At 40.2% G+C, this 19,044-nt stretch overlaps 1 pseudogene; it reads right to left on the bottom strand.

The window, feature by feature from the left end:
* Positions 1-9,304: 9,304 nt before the first annotated feature.
* On the bottom strand, positions 9,305-18,803 carry LOC101417284 (heterogeneous nuclear ribonucleoprotein D-like pseudogene; annotated as a pseudogene).
* Between the last annotated feature and the right edge of the window lie 241 nt (positions 18,804-19,044).

Genomic DNA, 19,044 nt, shown 5'->3' with positions numbered 1-19,044 from the left:
GACCCCAGCTTCTGGTTTCCTCTCTCTATAAGGCCTCCAGTAACCTGGATTAAGGCCCATCTTACTTCAGTTGGCCGTACCTTCACTAATAATAACATCTTCAAGAGGTCTTATCAGCAATGAGTTCACACCTACAGCAATGTGGATTAATATTAAAAACATGTCTATATTTGGGGTATATAATTCAATCTACCACAGCTGCTGACCCTGGGGGAAAGCAAGCCCTACCAATACCTTAATGTTGGACTTACAGCCTTCAAAACCATGAGATAATAAATTCCTTTTGTTTAAACCAACCAGTATGTGGTATTTGTCATAGAAGTTCTGGGAAATCCTTACTGGGTTAAAATCCTTACTGCCAATTGTTTTCTGTATGACCTTAGGCCAGGGATTGGCAAATGACTGCCAGAGACCACTTAACTTGTTTTGTTTTGCACCTAAACTACAATTTATTGCATTTTTCTTTTTAAAAAATTACTTTTATTTATAAACATTCCATATCCACCAAATATACTCTTCTTTCCCCTATTGCCTATCCCCAATAACTTCTTTTTTTTTTTTTTAAGATTTATTTATTTATTTTCCCTCTTCCCCTCCTTCTGCCCTGCTGTGTTTTTGCTGTCTGTGTTGTCTTCTCTTCTCATTTTCTCTTCTCTAGGATTTACCGGGATTCGATCCTGGAGATCTCTGATAGGGAGAGAGGTTCTCTGTCAATTGTGCCCCTTCAGTTCCTGATTTCTGCTGTACTTCACCTTGACTCTGCCTTTGTCTCTCTTTTGATGCAGATTAACCTTGCTGCATGACTCATTTGCACAGGGCAGTGGCTCACCATGTGGGCACTCATGTGGGCACTGGCTCACCACATGTGTACTCATGCAGGCGCTGGCTTGCTGCATGTGCACTTGTGCGGCACTGGCTCACCGTGTGTGTACTCACACAGGTGCTGGCTTGCTATGCAGACAGCTTTCTCTTCTTCTTTTTTACCAGGAGGCCCCAGGATAGAACCCAGGTCCTGCCATATTGGTAGGCAGAAGCTCTATCACTTGAGCCATATCCGCTTCCCCCCAATAACTTCTAATCTGCTTTTTATCTCTGCTAATTTGCTATTTCTAGTCATCTCTTATAAGTGATATCAAGCAATATTTTTCCTTATGTGTCTTATTTCACTGAGCATGATGTTTTCAAGATTCTTCCATGTTGCAGCATATTTCAGAACTCTTTTTTTTATGGCCAAATAATATTTGATTGTGTGATACCACCTTTTGTTTATCCATTCATTTGTTGATAGACACTTGGGTGGTTTTTGCCTTTTGGCTATTGTGAATAATGCTACTATAAACATTCGTATACAAGTATCTGTTTGAGACTCTTTTTTCACTTTCTTTGAGCATATACCTAGAAGTGGGATTATTGGTTCCTATGGTAATTCTATGTTTAACTTTTTGAGGAACTGCCATATTGCTTTTCACAGTGGCTGCACCATTTTACATTTTTACAAACAATGCCCTAGAGTTCCAATTTCTCAGTATCCTCTCCAACACTTATTTTCTGTTTTTCATTTTTTAAAATAATACCCATCCTTGAGGGTGTGAAGTGGTATCTTGCGCGCGCGCGTGTGTGTGTTTGTGTATATTTAGGAGGTACCAGGGAATGAACCTGGCACCTCATATGTGGGAAGCTGGTGCTTAAACAAACAAGCTACGCCTGCTCCCCTTTCATTGAGGTTTTGATTTTCATTTTCCTAATGACTAATGATGTTGAACATCTTTTCATATACTTATTGGCCATTTGTATATCTTCTTTGGAAAAGTATACATTCCAGTCCCTTTCTCATTTTTAAATTGTTTTTTTTTGTTGTTGTTGTTGTTGTTAGTGCATTGTAAAAGTTCTTTATATATTCTTGTTATTTATCCAAGTCACCTTGTTTTGTAAATAAAGTTTTATTGAAATACAGCCCTATGTCTATGACTATTTTTGGCTACAATGGCAGAGTTGAGGGCAGAGACTGCATGGCCTGCCAAGTCTAAAATGTTTACCAGCTAGCCCTTTAATTTAGGCAAATCAAGATATCTCACTCAGTCTCAGTTTTTCGTACTTGTAACATAAGATTAATAGCACCTATCCTGTTGGATTGTTAAAATAATAAAATGATATAACTATGGAATTTCCTAATATAATGTTTAGTAATAATAATGGCTAACATGTATTGAGTGCTTGCTGTGTGCTGGACATTGAATTCAGTGCTTTACATGGATTTTCTCATTTATTTATTATAATAACCCTATGAAATGTTATTATTATTCACATTTTACAGATGAGAAAACAGGCAGAGAGACATTGAGTAACTTTTCCGTGGTTCTATAGACCATAATTGGTTGAGTCAGGATTTTATTCCAGAGTCTATGTTTTCTTTTCTTTTAAAGATTTCTTTTTATTTATTTCTCTCCCCTTCACCTCCCCTCCTTGTCCTCTGTGTCCATTCCCTGTGTCTTCTTCTGTGTCCGCTTGCATTCTTGTCATGCGGCACTGGGAAACTGTGTTGCTTTTTTGTTGTTGCGTCATCTTGCTGTGTCAGCTCTCCATGTGTGTGGTGCTAGTACTGGGCGTGCTGCACTTTTTCCGCATGGGGTGGCTCTCCTTGTGGGTCACACTCCTTGTGTGTGGGGCAGCCCTATGTGGGGGACACCCCTGCATGGCATGGAACTCCTTGTGTGTAGCAGCACTGCGCATGAGCCAGCTCACCACACGGGTCAGGAGGCCCTGGGTATCGAACCCTGGGTCCTCCATGAGGCAGACGCTCTATCAGTTAAGCCACCACCACTTCCCAAGGGTCTGTTTTTAATTGCTATGCTGAATTTCCCCAAAAGGGTAGGTTGCCTGCCTTGCCTTTCCCTTGTTCATGAACCTGACATTGTCTTTACCTCTGCTTACAAATCTTAAAATGCAAGGGGATATTCTGAGGTGAGAGAGGGATTATAGGGCTTACCCTACAATTGGGATACCCAATACCCATCATCTATTTAAAATTGAGGAAACTAAGAGCCTGTGTCAGTTATATGCAAAACTGGAAGTACTACCCAGGAGTCTCACTCATCTGTCAGCTGACAGCAGTGAGTGATTGACTAGTTTCCCCTTTGAGTAGAGTATAAATAGAGCTTTGGGAAAGTGAATAAAACAAAATGTGTCAGTCCTTACTGTCCTCAAATTCATAACTCTTTCAAATATATCCATAGGTACTGGGATAGGCTGAGCCTCAGATGCCTGTTAAACCCAGTCTACCATCCAAGGTGGCCAAATTGTATAAATCCTGTCTTTCCCCTCCCACCCCAGGCAATTCAGAGTTTTCAGTGCACCAGAATGATCATACCGGTTATTAAAATATTGGAACACTTCAGTATCTGTTGGCAAATCATGGCTGCCCTGAGTGTTCCCCTGTACCCCTGGCTGCCTGAAACTCTCTTCTGGGACAACACACCTTTCCCCAAATGCCCACAATCCAGCAATTAAAGAGGTAAGCCATGGCCAGCTAATGGGACTCAAGAATCCTGCTGCAGCACTCATCTAGCATTCATTCATACTGTTTGAGGGCAAGTGCAAAACCAATTGCTGAATCCAGTAATATGAATATCACCCCAGCTGGTCAGTCTCTTCTCTGGTACATGAGAATGAGCTGAGCCAATCATATTCTCTCTCTCTAGAATTTGAACCAAGAAGATAAGAAAGTGGGACTTTTAACAGTGAGAGCTGAAACTTCAAGAGGACTGTGAAGATGTTTGAGGCCAGATTGGACTCTGAGCAGAAAGAGAGATGTGAGGGAGCTGGAGTTGAGTGAGTGGCAGAGGCTGGCTTGGAGAGAGAGGAGGTAGAGCACATACATAGAGAGAAACTGGACACCATAAGAGAGCACTCTCCAGGTGGCCCAGGAGAGGGTCAGAGGGAGCAGCTGGTCAAAAGAGTCACCTCAATCCTGACTGTTTCCTAGTCCATTCCAGTCCCTCTAGGTGCCTAAACCAAACTCCCTTTCCCGGAATCAATTTGCTCCTTGAAATAAAACAGCCAGACAGATCAGGTTTCAGGGCAGTAGTATTCATTCGTTTTAAATTAAACTGGAACAAGAGATGCATTTAAGTCATAAAATCTATTATAAGCACAGCCATACTCTGAGTATCTTTGAGAGGATCTGTATTACTGGCCCAGGTCTATGAGAAGACAGCCCACCACAGTGGTGAGGTCAGGTGAGTTTAGGCGAGGTTCATAGTTGAGACCTAGAAGCCAGAGGAACACTCCTCTCTCATTAAAGGCCTTGATTCAAGGCTACTACCCATGAGCATGAATGATCACTTTTAATAACTATATGGACATTGAAATGGTAATGAGAATATTATGACTCTCCAAATGAAAAGCCTCAATCTACTACATTTTCCTTTGAGAGCATTAATTTGAAAGTAATATCATAGTTAATTTAAGCTGAGTTAAATATAAGGAATAATGGAAAATAACCAGCCAAGCCATTTATATCATTCCTTTTGTCCTGGTGCATGCACACATATAAAGCATATTTATAATTTTTTATTTCCTGAGAAACCAAGGACAGTTGGAGAGATATCTGTCTCACTAAAGCTTTTCAAATGATTGTAAAATATACCTAAGTTGGAAGTACCAAAGATTGAAAGAGATGAGAAGATTTTAGGTAGGAATATTGGTAATAGGCAAAACTATTCCAAGGGCTAGAGCAGAAATAGAGTTGCACTGAAGATGATGCAACACTCAGGAGAGGAAAAAATTCATTGACATTCAAAGCCTTTCATATCTACCCTAATAAACTTCTTCACCTTCCCTGCTTTCTCTTTTCTATACACTCTCTATACCACCATCTCATGGACAGTCCTGCCACCCTCCTGTCTCCCTGACTATGCTTATCCTACCCCTTCTACTCAGTAGAACTCTCTGAGGATGGAAATTCTGTGGGTTATTCAACCCCGCAACACCTACCCTGCAACTTTCCCAATCACTCTGCTGACAGTGAATTTTTTTTTTTAGGAGGTACAGAGATCAAACCTGGGACCTCGTATGTGTGAAACAGGCACTCAACCACCAAGCTACAATTGCTCTGCTTGACACTGATTTTTAAATGAATTTTGCCTGTCCACCCCCCTTCCCCCCCACCATGACACTTAAAACATTACCTTGTTTTGCAATGTTTGGGGTACATGTTTTACTTTTACAATTAGACCACAAGCTACCTAGAGCTTTTGCACACACATTTTTCTGTACACTTAGAATATATGTATATACATCCTACCTAGTCCCCTAAGCTTAGGTTAACTTTACCTTATATCTAGAAGAGTGTTCAAGACACTTCTGAGAAATCTTCCTGGACTCTTCAGGATGAGTGAGGTGTTCATTTGTTCTCTGTCTCTCTCTCTTTTTAATACCACTTACAACATTATACAGTTATAAATTTAAAAATGTATAACTATATGTTTATTTTTGTAATTATTTTGGAAATGTCTGTTTCCCACTCTAGACCAGCTGGTGCAGTATGACACACACAAGTCTCAAGCTTCTTTCATGGTGTGAATCTGGAATGGGACCTGGAAATCTCTCCATCTGACAAGGACCCAGGTGATTCTTATCATCAAGGAAACTTGGCACTGCTCTAGGTCTCCAGAGTCTCAAATTTAATTGGTCTGGAGCAGGAACTGGGAAGAGACAATACTTTCCAAACCCAGTTCCTGTTTTAGTTTCCTATCTTTTGTGGGAAATATTGACTTTTTTTTTTTTTTTTTTGATCCAGAGTGATGAGAACCTCTAACTTTTGAGTGAGAAGGCAGGTTCATAGCAGCAAACTCTTCTCACTGGAAGCCTTGAATCATACTTCCTTCAACCAATGTTTCCTTCCTATCTCTACCCATGATACTGATGGGCACCCTCTTCATTTGTAGTGTTTTGGTTGAGGTTCTCCCTATCCTCATATCGTGGACTCTCTGAGCCCTGGGGTAACAAATAAGAGAGGGTCTTTGGCTGGAAGAACTTTGGGAGAGTTTATTGCCCATAGATCATTTCCTAAGAGATGGGAACCAAGTTACAGACCAGGCTAAATCTGACAGAGAACCTTTTAGAGTGATTTTATAAGCTCGGATGGTTACTTTCCAAGACTCCTCCCACCATTTCCATCCCCTCCTAACACACCAAATTAAACAAATTCACTTCTATGAAAAAAAGGGGATGGAAAGGCACCCAGAGGCAGGTTTGCACCTGGGAGTGCCTGATCCCAACTTCCTCTTGGCCTTTTTGGCTCTTCAGCATCTATCCATAAATGCTGAGCCCAGAAATGAGCTTTAAAATTTTGAGCTCAGTTCTCAAGCTCTTTTTAAATATTTCGGCCAAAAATCTACTTTTTGGGGCAGTTCTTGAAAGAGGCTTCTCAGCATGTGCCTTTGTGTTTTGGAAAAAAGATTGAGAATTTTTACTTAAACCTCGCCCATAACCACTTGATAACTGGAAATGTTACGTGCACAGTGCTCTTGTGGGACATTTATCTGTAAGTAAATATTCCCTCATGAATCAAACTATCTTATATATCAAAACTTATTACAGATAAAGAAATTAACACATATGTTTCTTCGAAGCATCTTTAAAGCTGAGTAGCTTTGTACAGAATGTCATATTTCAAGAACCTGTGGCTCTAAAATTCTCCTGGGACATTGACATGCCATTTAGGTTTCATGCCACTTGGGGTCAGTATTGTGCTCCAGATCGCCCTCGTGTTCTTGTTTCTGTAACTCTAAAACGCTTATCTGGGAATCTCAGTGGAAATATCCAAGTAGTAACAGAAGTGGAAGAGGCGGGGGAGATCTGGTCCCAGCTGCTTTCACCCCCTTAATTAGCAGTGTTCACTAAGCTGCAAACTCATTTGTAGCAAACATAGTGGTCAATTCATTATAAGTCCTCTGTATTCGAGTCTTCTTTTAATCCCTTCTGAACATTTTCACCTGCATAAATGCATTTGAGACATGACTTGCAGTGACTGCTTAGCATCTACAAAATGGTGTTAAAGGCTTACCAAAATGAGGGGTCTAGAAAGCAATATTTTACCTCCAGCTCTTTGTGCTTGTTGCTATTAGCAAAAATCATTGGGCTTTCTCTGTAAAGTTGAGAGATTGCAATTAATGGAGGTAGAAGAAAACATTAAAACAGTGGTACTCATCCTTGCCTTCACTTTAGAATCACTGAAGAATAGTAAACAAAATCCTGATGTCCTGGCCATAATCTATAGCGGATTAAAATCTCTTGGGAGTAGGGACCCAGGTTTAAGAATTTTTAAAAAGTTTCTCAAAAGTCTGGAGGTTGTCAGAAGGAATACCCCTATGTACAACTGAACAGAGTCTAAGAGACAGATAAGGTAGATACAACCCCAGGTATTGGTTCTTTTGAGGGATAAAGAGACCCACGGGTTCTATGGTCATGGCAGAAGGGGTTCACTGCCATGACAGATGGCCCTTCTTTGGAGCTGGTGTTTCTGCGTGATGGAAATGGACTCAGAGGGGATCTCTTTTCACAAGACTTGCATGCTACTTTATTGGAATTGTAGTTGGTGCTGAGTTTAAGATATATGTAGGGGATTTGAATCTCTGGACTGATAATATGACACCCAGGCCCAGAGCCTCAACAGACTTCAGCTCCTACACTTTGACTTATTGGACTTACTCCACTCAGCTAACATGGAGTTGAAGGTCAACCACCACAACATGGAGCCTAGAGTGTCTACAACTAGAAGCGGGAAGAGTGCATCCAGTACCCATGTGGAATCTAAGCCCTCACTTGACATAGGTGTGCAATGGACACAACCAATCCAATGTCCACAGAGGAAATGTGAAATGGGTGTGGGAACGGTAGCCATGGGGGCTGCTGGGTGTGGGGAACGGGAGGAAGAGATGAGATGTGGAGGCGTTTTCGGGAAGTGGAGTTGTCCTGGATAGTGCTTCACGGACAATTACGGGACACTGTAGATCCCCCCAGGGCCCACTGGATGGAACGTGAGAGAGTCTGGGCTATGATGTGGACCATTGACTATGGGGTGCAGTGATGCTCAGAGATGAACTTACCAGGTGCAATGGATGTATCACGATGAAGGGAGAGAGTGTTGCTGTGGGGGGAGTGGGGGGCGGGGGCGGTGGGGTTGAATGGGACCTCATATATTTTTTTAAATGTAATTAAAAAATAATAATAATAAATAAATATTAAAAAAAAAAAAGTTTCTCAGGAAATTTCAATGTGGAGCTAGGGTTGAGAACTGCTGACCTAAAAGAAGATTTGAAGAGGTGGAGCTAAGTATAAATAAAGAAAAATGCAAGAGTTAATGTAGGCTAAATGAGCCAGGAATCAGGAAACCTGGATTTTTATTCCTTCAGGTCTATTGATTATACATGCAACTTGGTATAAATTCCTTTGGCTTTAGGTTCTTTTGTAAATAGTATTAGGGTCAAAAGTCATGGGATGTGATAATCATTTGAAAACAGACAGTACTTCACAGATTTTATTATTATGTTTATTTTTATAAGCATATCATTTAAGGGATTTAGTTTTGTTGTATTTATTGGACTTAAACTGTGTTCCCATTCTCGCTTTCCAGGTTTGACATTTTCCATGTTTCCTTCATGCTGGTCCAATGGAAGCAGAATTTCCTAGATGGGTGGTAAAGGTGGTGGGAAGGCATCTGCATAGTTTAAAATAAAGTTTTAGACTTCTGGTTCTGGACTAGATGGAGTAGTTGTGTTTCTTCTCCTCCCATTAAGTACAGCTAAACACGTGGGCATTATGTTTGAAACAAGAAGTCTCCGAGAGATGGAGAGATGAAGGTAGGGTAGACTCGTTATGGAATGACATGCCAGTGATTTCCCAGGGTTTTCCTTTTGGGAGCTGAAGGAGCACAAAACCCAGCAATGCCAATGGGGGCAGACAAACAAAGAGAAGAAAAGCCTGTCCTCTCTTGTCAAAAACCTGGGAAAGTCGCACCTGAGAAGAACAGGAAATTCTGCTAACACATGTCCTACTCCAGCTAAACGCTGTGGAAGAAACAAATAAAATTTGTATAAACACAGATTCACACTGAGGCATAACACAGATAGCAAAAGACAAAATAAGAACATAGACAACTAACTGGCAGCTATATACAGTTAGACACAGTTATGTCTTGTACACTAGAAAGTCTTCTACAAAACAGTCTTCTTAGGTCAACAGAAGACCAATCTTCAACGTTATCCCGGTAAGAGGAAAATACTCTTTTCTCCAATGTCTTCCTTTAGGAGGGCTGGTAACTGTTTTGGTGATTGCTACCCCCTTGAGATGCCCTGCCATATGTACTGTGTTGGCCGTGGTAGTCTGTATATCCCTGCCCATATTCATAGTCCCAATAGTTATTCCCATTATAATAATACCCACCATAGCTACTACAGTTTTGATCATCACCGTAGACACTATTGTAATTTCCATATCCTTGATGATAACAGTTATGAAATCCTTGGTTCCACTTTTGACCTTGACCTTATCGAGGACCCCTAGTACTACCTCCTCCACCAGCTGCAGTCCCTCTTCCTCCTTTCTGTTATGCTGTCGCTGCCTTTGTAACTCTTTGGGTTGTACAACTTTGATTTCACACCTCCCAGAACTAATTTGATGATATCTGCTTTTTTTCTTTTTTTTTTTTTTTTCTTTTTTTAAACTTTTTTTTCTTTTTGTCTTTATTCATTTTTTAAAATATTACATTAAAAAAATATGAGGTCCCCATATACCCCCCACCCCCCTCACCCCACTACTCCCCCCATAGCAACATTCTCCTCCATCATCATGAGACATTCATTGCATTTGGTGAATACATCTCTGAGCATTGCTGCACCTCATGGTCAATGGTCCACATCATAGCCCACACTCTCCCACGTTCCATCCAGTGGGCCATGGGAGGACCTACAATGTCCGGTAATTGTCCCTGCAGCACCACCCAGGACAACTCCAAGTCCTGAAAACACCTCCACATCTCATCTCTTCCTCCCACTCCCTACCCCCAGCAGCCACCATGTCCACTTTCTCCACACCAATGCCACATTTTCTTCGATTACTAATCACAATAGTTCATGAATAGAATATCAGTAAGTTCACTCTAATCCATACTCCACTCCTCCATCCTGTGGACCCTGGACTGGTTGTGTCCACTCCCCATCTATGTCAAGAGGGGGCCTAGATTCCACATGGACGCTGGATGCAATCCTCCTGCTTTCAGTTGTAGGCACTCTTGGCTCCATGGTGTGGTGGTTGACCTTCTTCAACTCCATGTTAGCTGAGTGGGGTAAGTCCAATAAACAAGAGTGTAGGAGCTGAAGTCTGTTGAGGCTCAGGGCCTGGCTATCATATGGTCAGTCCAGAGATTCAGATCTCCTGGGTATACACTAAACCCCAGCACCAACTACAATTCTAGTAAAGTAACAGGAAAGGCTTGTGAAAAGAGATCACATCTGAGTCCAGCTCCATCACACAGAAACACTAACTCCAAAGAAGGGCCAACTGACATGGCAGTGAACTCCATCTGCCATGACCATAAAACCTGTGGGTCTCTGTAGCCCTCAGAAGAACCAATACCTGGGGTTGTATCTACTTTATCTGTCTCTGGGACTCTGCTCAGGTGTGCATAAGGGCAACCCCTCTGATAATCTCCCAGCTCTTTTTTAGAGCCTCATAGCCATATAAACTCATTTGTCCTTTCCATTTCCCCCTTGATTTAGGTCAAAAAGCATTTTTAACTCCTGTTATTATATGTAGACAGAGATATTCTGCTGGTCCGAGTTGAACCTTTTATTCAAGGTCATTTTCTAGTTACATCATCAGCTGGTATTTGGTAGTAATCCCTTGGTGCCAGGGAGACTCATCCCTGGGAGTCATGTCCCACGCTGGGGGGAAGGCAACGAATTTACATGCTGAGTTTGGCTTCGAGACTGGCCACATTTGAGCAACACGGAGGCTCTCAGGAGGTAACTCTTAGGCACAGTGCTGCTCTAGGCCTTGTTCTTATTTCAGGTGCACAGGCTCACACGCATAGTCAGTATCAGGGGCTCATTGTTGGACCCTCATTCTTTTTTGGTCTTTGCCGTTGCACTTGGGGATATCTGCTTTCTAATAATTTCTTTACTGGCTTTTCGTGTGTATGTGACAAAATAAAATCCTCTTCTTACATTTGTTTTTGTATCTATAGGAAATTCATTATTTTCGATCTCTCCAAATGCTCCAAAATATTCTCTCGTTTGTTCTTCAGAAGTATCTGGGCTCAATACACCCACAAAAACTTTTTTGGAGGGTTCTTGCCTTTTTAATGCCTTTGCCCTTTTGGGGTCTATCAATTTGCCATTCAGTTTGTGTTCCTTCCGTTCCAAAACTTTATCTACATTAGCAGCATCTAGGAAAAACACAAATCCAAATCCTCTTGATCTTCCAATGATTGGATCTTTCTTAATTGTGCAGCCTACAACCTCTCCAAACTGAGACAAAAGTCTTGCTTGTATCCCAGCACAAGCCGCCAACAAACGTTTTACCGTCATTCCGCTGAATCTTGGTCGCATTGACCCCTGGATCCCTCTGCGCATTCCTCTACGGTTGCTGTCCTCCTCACGTCCTCCATGGGGGCGGGGTTGTCGCCAGGGCGTGCTGGCGCACAGATTGCGCCGCGGCGGCGGCAGCAGAGGAGTGCTATATGGAGCTGAGTTTAAAATGGCGGTGGAGGAGAGTCTTTGTTTCTTAAGCTCTAAATATTTCAATGAAGACCTGAGACTGTTTCGTGTTAAATAGCTCCAGAATGCTTCCAACTTATTTCTTGGTGGTGTTACGTAAACCTAAGTAGACTGAACAATGGCAGTATTTAGCATCATTTTTCTTTTCAGCTAAAGATTTGAGGATCCAAGAAGCAAGACCCTTTTGTACACCCAGAAACCAATTATGGTAGACTATGACTACCTCTGTATATGAAGTAAGCTACATCTCCTAACAGGGGCCACCTTTTCTCTTCCTTCTTTTTCATACCAACCTGTGGCTTCCATAAGCGTCTGCTTACTACTTCACCCCAGTGCCAGTTTGGAGGAGTTTGGTGGGTGATTTAGTGGCATTTCCATGGCAGCTGGTGGCAAATGGGGGAAAGAATGAGGGGGAGACTGGGCACCTCTCTTTCCCCTTCTATTTCTACCACATTTAGTGGGAACTCAAATACAATGCTCCTTAGCAGCTTCTCCAGCCTCACTTCCATCTAAGTCCTCCATTCACCCTACCCCAGGCCCCATACACCTACTTCTTAAAAGGTCTCAAACTCCTACGATAAAATGCCCAAGAGGTTGGGTTTTCTTTTGAAGCAAACTAACTTGCTGCAACACTTCATAATCCCCCCCCCCAACTTTTCAATTAGTGCCAAAGTTACTGTTCTGTTGCCTTCCTTAGAACCCCACAGCACCTGTGAATGGAGGGTCCTTCCTGCTCCCCCTTACCTTCAAGCAAAAAGAGGGAAATCACAGAAAAACACTAACACCTGCTGACACACCCTGGCAGAATTGCTACCCAGGCACCTCATAGCATCAGTCTTCTAAATATCCTGCCTTGATCAGATTCATGTGGCCTCAAAGGGGCGGGGCCATTATCTCCTATCAAGTGTTCCGTTTCAGGCTGTAAAATTCTGCTTAGACAGAAGCTCAGTTGTTCTTGGTCTAAGGTTTGTCAAGGCCCATGATAATGCCTAAGGACACTGTTTTATTCTTCTAAAATTCTCTACCACAATCAGCTGTTCTTCAAAGGACCGGGCCGTTTTCCAGAAAGGAAGCCAGGAGTCAGGTCAGCCCCGCACTGGATACTGTTCCTCTATCAGACTCTACTCAGTAAGTTTAGTTACTTGATTGCTGACCTTGCTTTTTCATACAAATGGTATTTTTGGTCAACACCTGCTTTACCTACCAGCAGGAGTAGGTCAGGCTTAGGAGGGAAAAGAACAGTAAGCAATGGAGTTGAGACTTTTTGGTCTATTTTTGCCTGATTTCTCTGTATTTGCTTATGAAGGGATGTAGGATTATGACAATTCTTTCCTTTCTTTTACATCAAAAGACTTTGTCTTGCTGAATCAGTGGCAGCAGTAATTATAGATTCCCAATCCACTGTCTTCCATAATACCATGGGGTGGATCTTCAGAAACATCAAGAGACTGAGAGAGCTTTGTGGTCAGACTTTAAAATATCAGCTGCAGCTTCAAAGACAGTGTAGTAATGAATGAGAGACTGTAAAGATCCAGGAATTAATAGAAAATGAGATAACCGCTGAGAGAAATGAAGGCCTTATTGGCTAATGTGATCACCCAGGAGACGAGGGCATGCATGATGAGCCACAGAAATAAAACCAAACTTTCATGCAGTGATAGATTGCTTCAGAAAAAAGCAAATGCCTGTGTTAAAGAGGGCTTGGAGGTGCATTCCAGAGAGATGACCATGGATGCCCAAGGACATGTCCTCTTATTTTGTGGGATGCAACAGGAATCTCTAGAAAATGTGACTGAAATCTCCAGGGTCCGCACATCCTCGCCCTCCCCCTCATGCACCAGTGGGACATAGCCATACAGTCCACTCCACTTGTCCTCTCCATCCCCCAGCCCAGGAGATCCTTTCTGGTCAGGAGTTGTGGTGAGATCCAGTAACAAGTGGATATGGGTAAAGCCTGAGTGTTTTGCCAGGTGAATATTATCCAGGAATTGAGTTGCCTGCGCTTGCAAATACAGATTCTAAATAAAAAGCCAATGTAACCAGGTTGGGTTACTTGGCTAATGTGAAAAGATGTGGTAAAGTTATAGACTTAGTCCATGACAATAAATGATGTAAGTAGTAAGAGGTCCATTTGTGTTCTTTCAGTCAGGATGACATATTTTGTGTTCGTAAATAAATTACTCTCATGGTCACCCATTCCTGAACTCCAAATCATCACTTTAGTGCAATTTGTTCTTTTATACTTCACCTTTATCTTCTGCAAGTCCAGTGTCTTGTCTTTAGAGAATAAATGATCATAATCCCCTCTCACTAAATAATACTCCATATCAACCCTTTTTGCATTATTATTATTTTACCATTTTTCTTTAATCCTTTATTTTCTTTTGAAAGAAGCTTTAGATTACATAAATGTTACATCAAAAATATAGGATTCCCATATACCCCACTCCCTCCCTCTCCCACACGTCCCCATTAACAACATCTTTCATTAGTGTGGTACATTTTTTATAATTGATGAACATATATTGAAGCACTGCTACTAACCATGGTCTATAGTTTACATTATAGTTTACACTGTGCATTGCATAATTTTATAGGTTTTGGCAAAATGTAAAATGGCTCTATCTGTCATTGCAATGTCATACAGAACAATTCCAAAGTCCCCAAAATGCCCCATGTCACACTTTTCCCTCTCCTTCCCCTCAGAATCTCTATTGACCACTGTCTTTATATTGCTAGAATAATAATAAGCGTACTTTAGCCCGTAGTCATGTTCCCCATCTTATGTTTGTTTACTCCACAATCTTGAGGATTTGGGGATGGTGATACCCACTCTGTTTCTGATTGAGAGGGGGCTTAGATCCCATGGGGCAAATGGTTGGAACTGTTTAGCTTGGAGTTGTGGATACTCTCTGTTTTTTGGGATGGGTGTTGTCCATCATTATCCTTTTGTTGGTTGTTCTGGGTGAGTCCAGTGAACTGGACAGTAGCTGTTGCAACTCTGCTGAGATTCAGGGCTCAAATGGCATATGAACAGACCTAAGATTTAAGTCTCTGGGACATATACTTAATGAGTTTAGTGTTAATTATAGGTTCAAATAAAAAGGGGCAGAAGAACTACATGTAGGGAAATTATAAATGAGTCTAACTCTGTTGTTGTTGGGAAACATATATTCCAGAATAAGGCCCACTGGCAGGGTGCCGAATTCCTGCGATTGTCTGCTCTCCCTGTGGTGTCTAGATATCTCTGGAGCCTCAGGAGCCCCACTGTTCGAGGCACTGAATATCAACATTCTTAACAAAACACTGTTAAGATTTGCTTCTCTGATATAAACAACCGCTTTCTTTCCTTTGTCCCTATTTTAATTATCTGTGATGCTGTTATTTGATTTATTTCAATATCAAGAAACCAGACTGAACACAGAAATGAAAGAAGATGAGTAATGTATAGAAAAGTAAAATAAATTTGACTCTTATTTTCTATATTTACATTTGTGAGAAGCATGCTGACTATTTAGTAGTATTACATGAAACTTTACTAATAACTATACGAAGTCAATCTGAGTTAGTGGTATATTCTGAACTGACCTTTAGTTTGTTTTTATTTAAAGTAAGTTTTACTGCTGTATATTGACATACAAGGAACTGCACATATTTAAAGTATACATTTAGAGAAGTGTTACAAATACACTTGTAAAACCATCATAGTATCAAGATAATGAACAAGAACTGCTTCCAAAAGTTTCTTCTTGCTCCTTGATAATACCTGCCTTTGGACTCATCCCAGCTCTCTGCTCATCTTTAGGCAACCACAGACCTGCTTTCTGTCACTATACTTTGCATTTTCTAGAATTAGGTAATGGAATTGCACAGTATATATTTTCTGTCTTCTTTCACTCAAAGTAATTATTCTGAGCTTCATCCATGCTGTTTCATATATCAATGGTTCATTCTATTTTTGTTGCTGAGTAGTATTCCACTGTATGGCTATACCACATTTTGTTTATCCATTCACTTGTTGATGGACATTTGGGTTGTTTCCATTTTATTCTTTAAAAATAAATGTTTGTTTTTTTTAAGTTGCTATGTATATTCATGTACAAGTCATTGCATGCTATCAATTCTCTTGAGTGAATACTTAGAAGTGGAATGGCTGAGTCACATGGTAGGTGTTTATTTACCTTTTCAAGAAACTGCCAAACTGTTTACTAAAGTAGTTGGATCATTTTACAGTCCTACCTGCAGTGTATGAAAGTTCCAGTTTATCTACATACTTGACAATACTTAGTATGGCAAACTTTTTAAAAAAAATTTATTGAAGCATATCACTCATACATAAACATAAATAAACAAAAAGTGTATAATAATAGTTGTAAACTCACAAAACAAACATATATAACATCATACAGGACTCTCATAACTCACCCTACCAATTTGCATTGTTGTTAAACCTTTTTAACTAATGAATAAAGAGCATTGTCAAAATATTACTACTAAACAAAGTATTTTCCCTCCAACCAATCCTATTATTATTATCTTTATATCATTTATATATGCATATACATAATTAAGTGTATAGTAAAAGTTGTGAACTTACAAAGCAAACATGCATAACATGATACAGGGGTCCCATATATTAACCCTCCACCAACACCTTGTATTGTCATGAGATGTTTGTTACAAATTATGAAAGAATATTGCCAAAATCTTACTTCTCATCATAGTCCTTATCTTACTGCTGGTGTTTTTCCTCCCAACCCACCCTATTATTATTATTTAAATATATTTTTTTATGACAGAAGTTGTAAACTTATAAAACAATCATGCATAAGTGTGGAATTTTCAAACAACACCCCTCCATCAACGCACCACAATGTGGTGTGTCATTTGCTACAGATAATATCATCTGATTGTTACCATGTCCATAGTGTACATTTGGCTCACATTTTCCATACTGCCTCAGTATCAAAACAGTACATCTTTTGCATAGATGTAAGAATATTATTACTACTAACCACAGTCCATAGGTTACTCTAGCTGTGTTTTTCCCATGCTTCTCCACATTCCCAGCACCCTGTGGTAGTGATATACATTTGCTCTAGCTCACAAAGGATGCTCCTGCATCTGTACCATCAACCACAATTCTCATCTACCTCTTAGTTTACTGTACTATCCAGTTACTAGGTTATTCTCTAGCATTCTGCTAACTGTGCTAATGGGCATTTATTATAACTAGACTACCATTTTCAGTCACATCCCCATTTATAAACTAGCTGTTACTCACTGTGTGTTACCAGCCACTCTATATATTTCCACACTTTTACAGTAAAGCTAATTAAAACTTCTACATACATTAAACAGCAGTAGTCCACTCAGTCCTCCTCTTATCTCCTTTAAGAATCCACCACCTACCACCAGGTCATGAAGATATTTTCCAATAATTTCTCCTAGAAGTTTTATGGTTCTTGCTTTTATTTTTAGTTTTTTGATCCATTTTGAGTTAATTTTTGGATAAGGTGTGAGAGAGGAGTCCTCTTTCCTCTTTCAGCTATGGGTATCCAATTTTTTCAGCACTGTTTGTTGAATGGATTGTGCTGTCTGAGCTGTGTGAATTTGACAGGCTAGTCAAAAATCACTTGACCATACCTGTGAGGGTCTGTTTCTGAACCATAAATTTGGTTCCATTGGTCTATTTGTCTGTCTTTAGGCCAGTACCATGCTGTTTTTACCTCTATAGGTAGTTTTATGACTTAAAGTCTGGAGATGAGAGTTTACTTTTCCTTTTTGTGATTTTCCTGGCTATTCAGGACTCCTTACCCTTCCAAATAAATGTAATGATCGTGTTTTCAATTTTTCCTTTAATGCTGGTGGATTTTTAATTGGGATTGCATTAAATCTGTATATCAATTTGAGTAGAATTGACATCTTAATGATATTTAGTCTTCCAATCCATGAGCATGGAATGTTCTTCCAGTTATTTAGGGTTTTTTTGATTTCTTTTAACATTGAGTTGCAGTTTTCTGAATACAAGTGCTTTACATCATTGGTTAAGTTTATTCCTAACTATATGAGTTTTATCTGTCATATTTTATTTTCACCACTCTTTTGACACTTTTAGCTACTTTTATTGATACAATCTTCATTTCTTGAGTCTCTTCCTGGCCTCTTTCTCCTGTCTTTTTCTTTTCAGGCTCTAGGACACCCTTTAGTATTTCCTGAAAATCTGGTCTCTTGCTTAGAAATTCTCTCAGTTTCTATTTATCTGTGAATATTCTAATTTCACCCTCATTTTTGAAAGACAGTCTTGCTGGAAGTTTTTCTCTTGTGGCATCTTAAATATATCAGACCACTGTCTTCTTTGCCTCCACAGTTTCTGGTGAGAAATCAGCACTTAATCTTATTTGATATCCCTTACTTGTTATGCGTTGCTTTTCTCTTGCTGCTCTCAGAACTCCTTATTTGATGTTTGACATTTTGATGAGTAAATGTCTTGGAGTTGGTCTATTTGGATTTTTTTCTGAGGGGAAATACATTGTCCTTCTTGGACATGGATATCTGTGTCCTTCAGGAGGGTTCAGAAATTTTCTACCATTATTTCTTTAGATATTCCTTCTCCTGCTTTTTCCTTCTCTTCTCCCTCTGGGATACCCATGACACATATGTTTGCATGCCTTTTGCTGTCATTTAGTTCCCTGAGACCTTGTTCAATTTTTTCCATTCTTCATCTGTTCTTTTGTATGTTCACTTTCAGAGGCCATTTCTTCAAGCTCACCAATCCTTTCTTCTGTCTCCTCAAATCTGCTATTATATGATTCCAGTGTATTTTTTATTTCATTTATTATGCTTTTCATTCCCACAAGATATGCTATTTTTCTATGTATGCTTTCTAATTCTTCTTTGCACTCATCCTGATGTGAGCTATGAGTGGGAGTCTGCTCATCCCTTTGTAGAAAACCTAAGTGGGTCTGTGTCCTGACCTGTCGGTGTGGGATAGTAAGAGGCTGAAGCCTTGCCCTTGGCTACCATGGCAACGATTCCAGTCCCAGAGAAACAGTTTAGCAATGCAAATTCTATAAATTTTAAATATTCAAGGAAAACGCAAACCAAATGCGTTAAAAGCTTATCTAGAATGTAGGAAGTCCATGCTAAAAGCTTACCTAGGATGTGGAAGATATATGCTAATTCAAACCTATTGAGCACTGAAACAAAGAACAATTTACCCCTTATCCTTGTATCAAAGGAATCTGAAAATCTTGTTCAGGCTTGG

Source organism: Dasypus novemcinctus, chromosome 6 (assembly GCF_030445035.2).
Source record: "Dasypus novemcinctus isolate mDasNov1 chromosome 6, mDasNov1.1.hap2, whole genome shotgun sequence".
NCBI lineage: Eukaryota > Metazoa > Chordata > Mammalia > Cingulata > Dasypodidae > Dasypus > Dasypus novemcinctus.
This window is presented reverse-complemented; position numbering and strand designations above follow the sequence as displayed.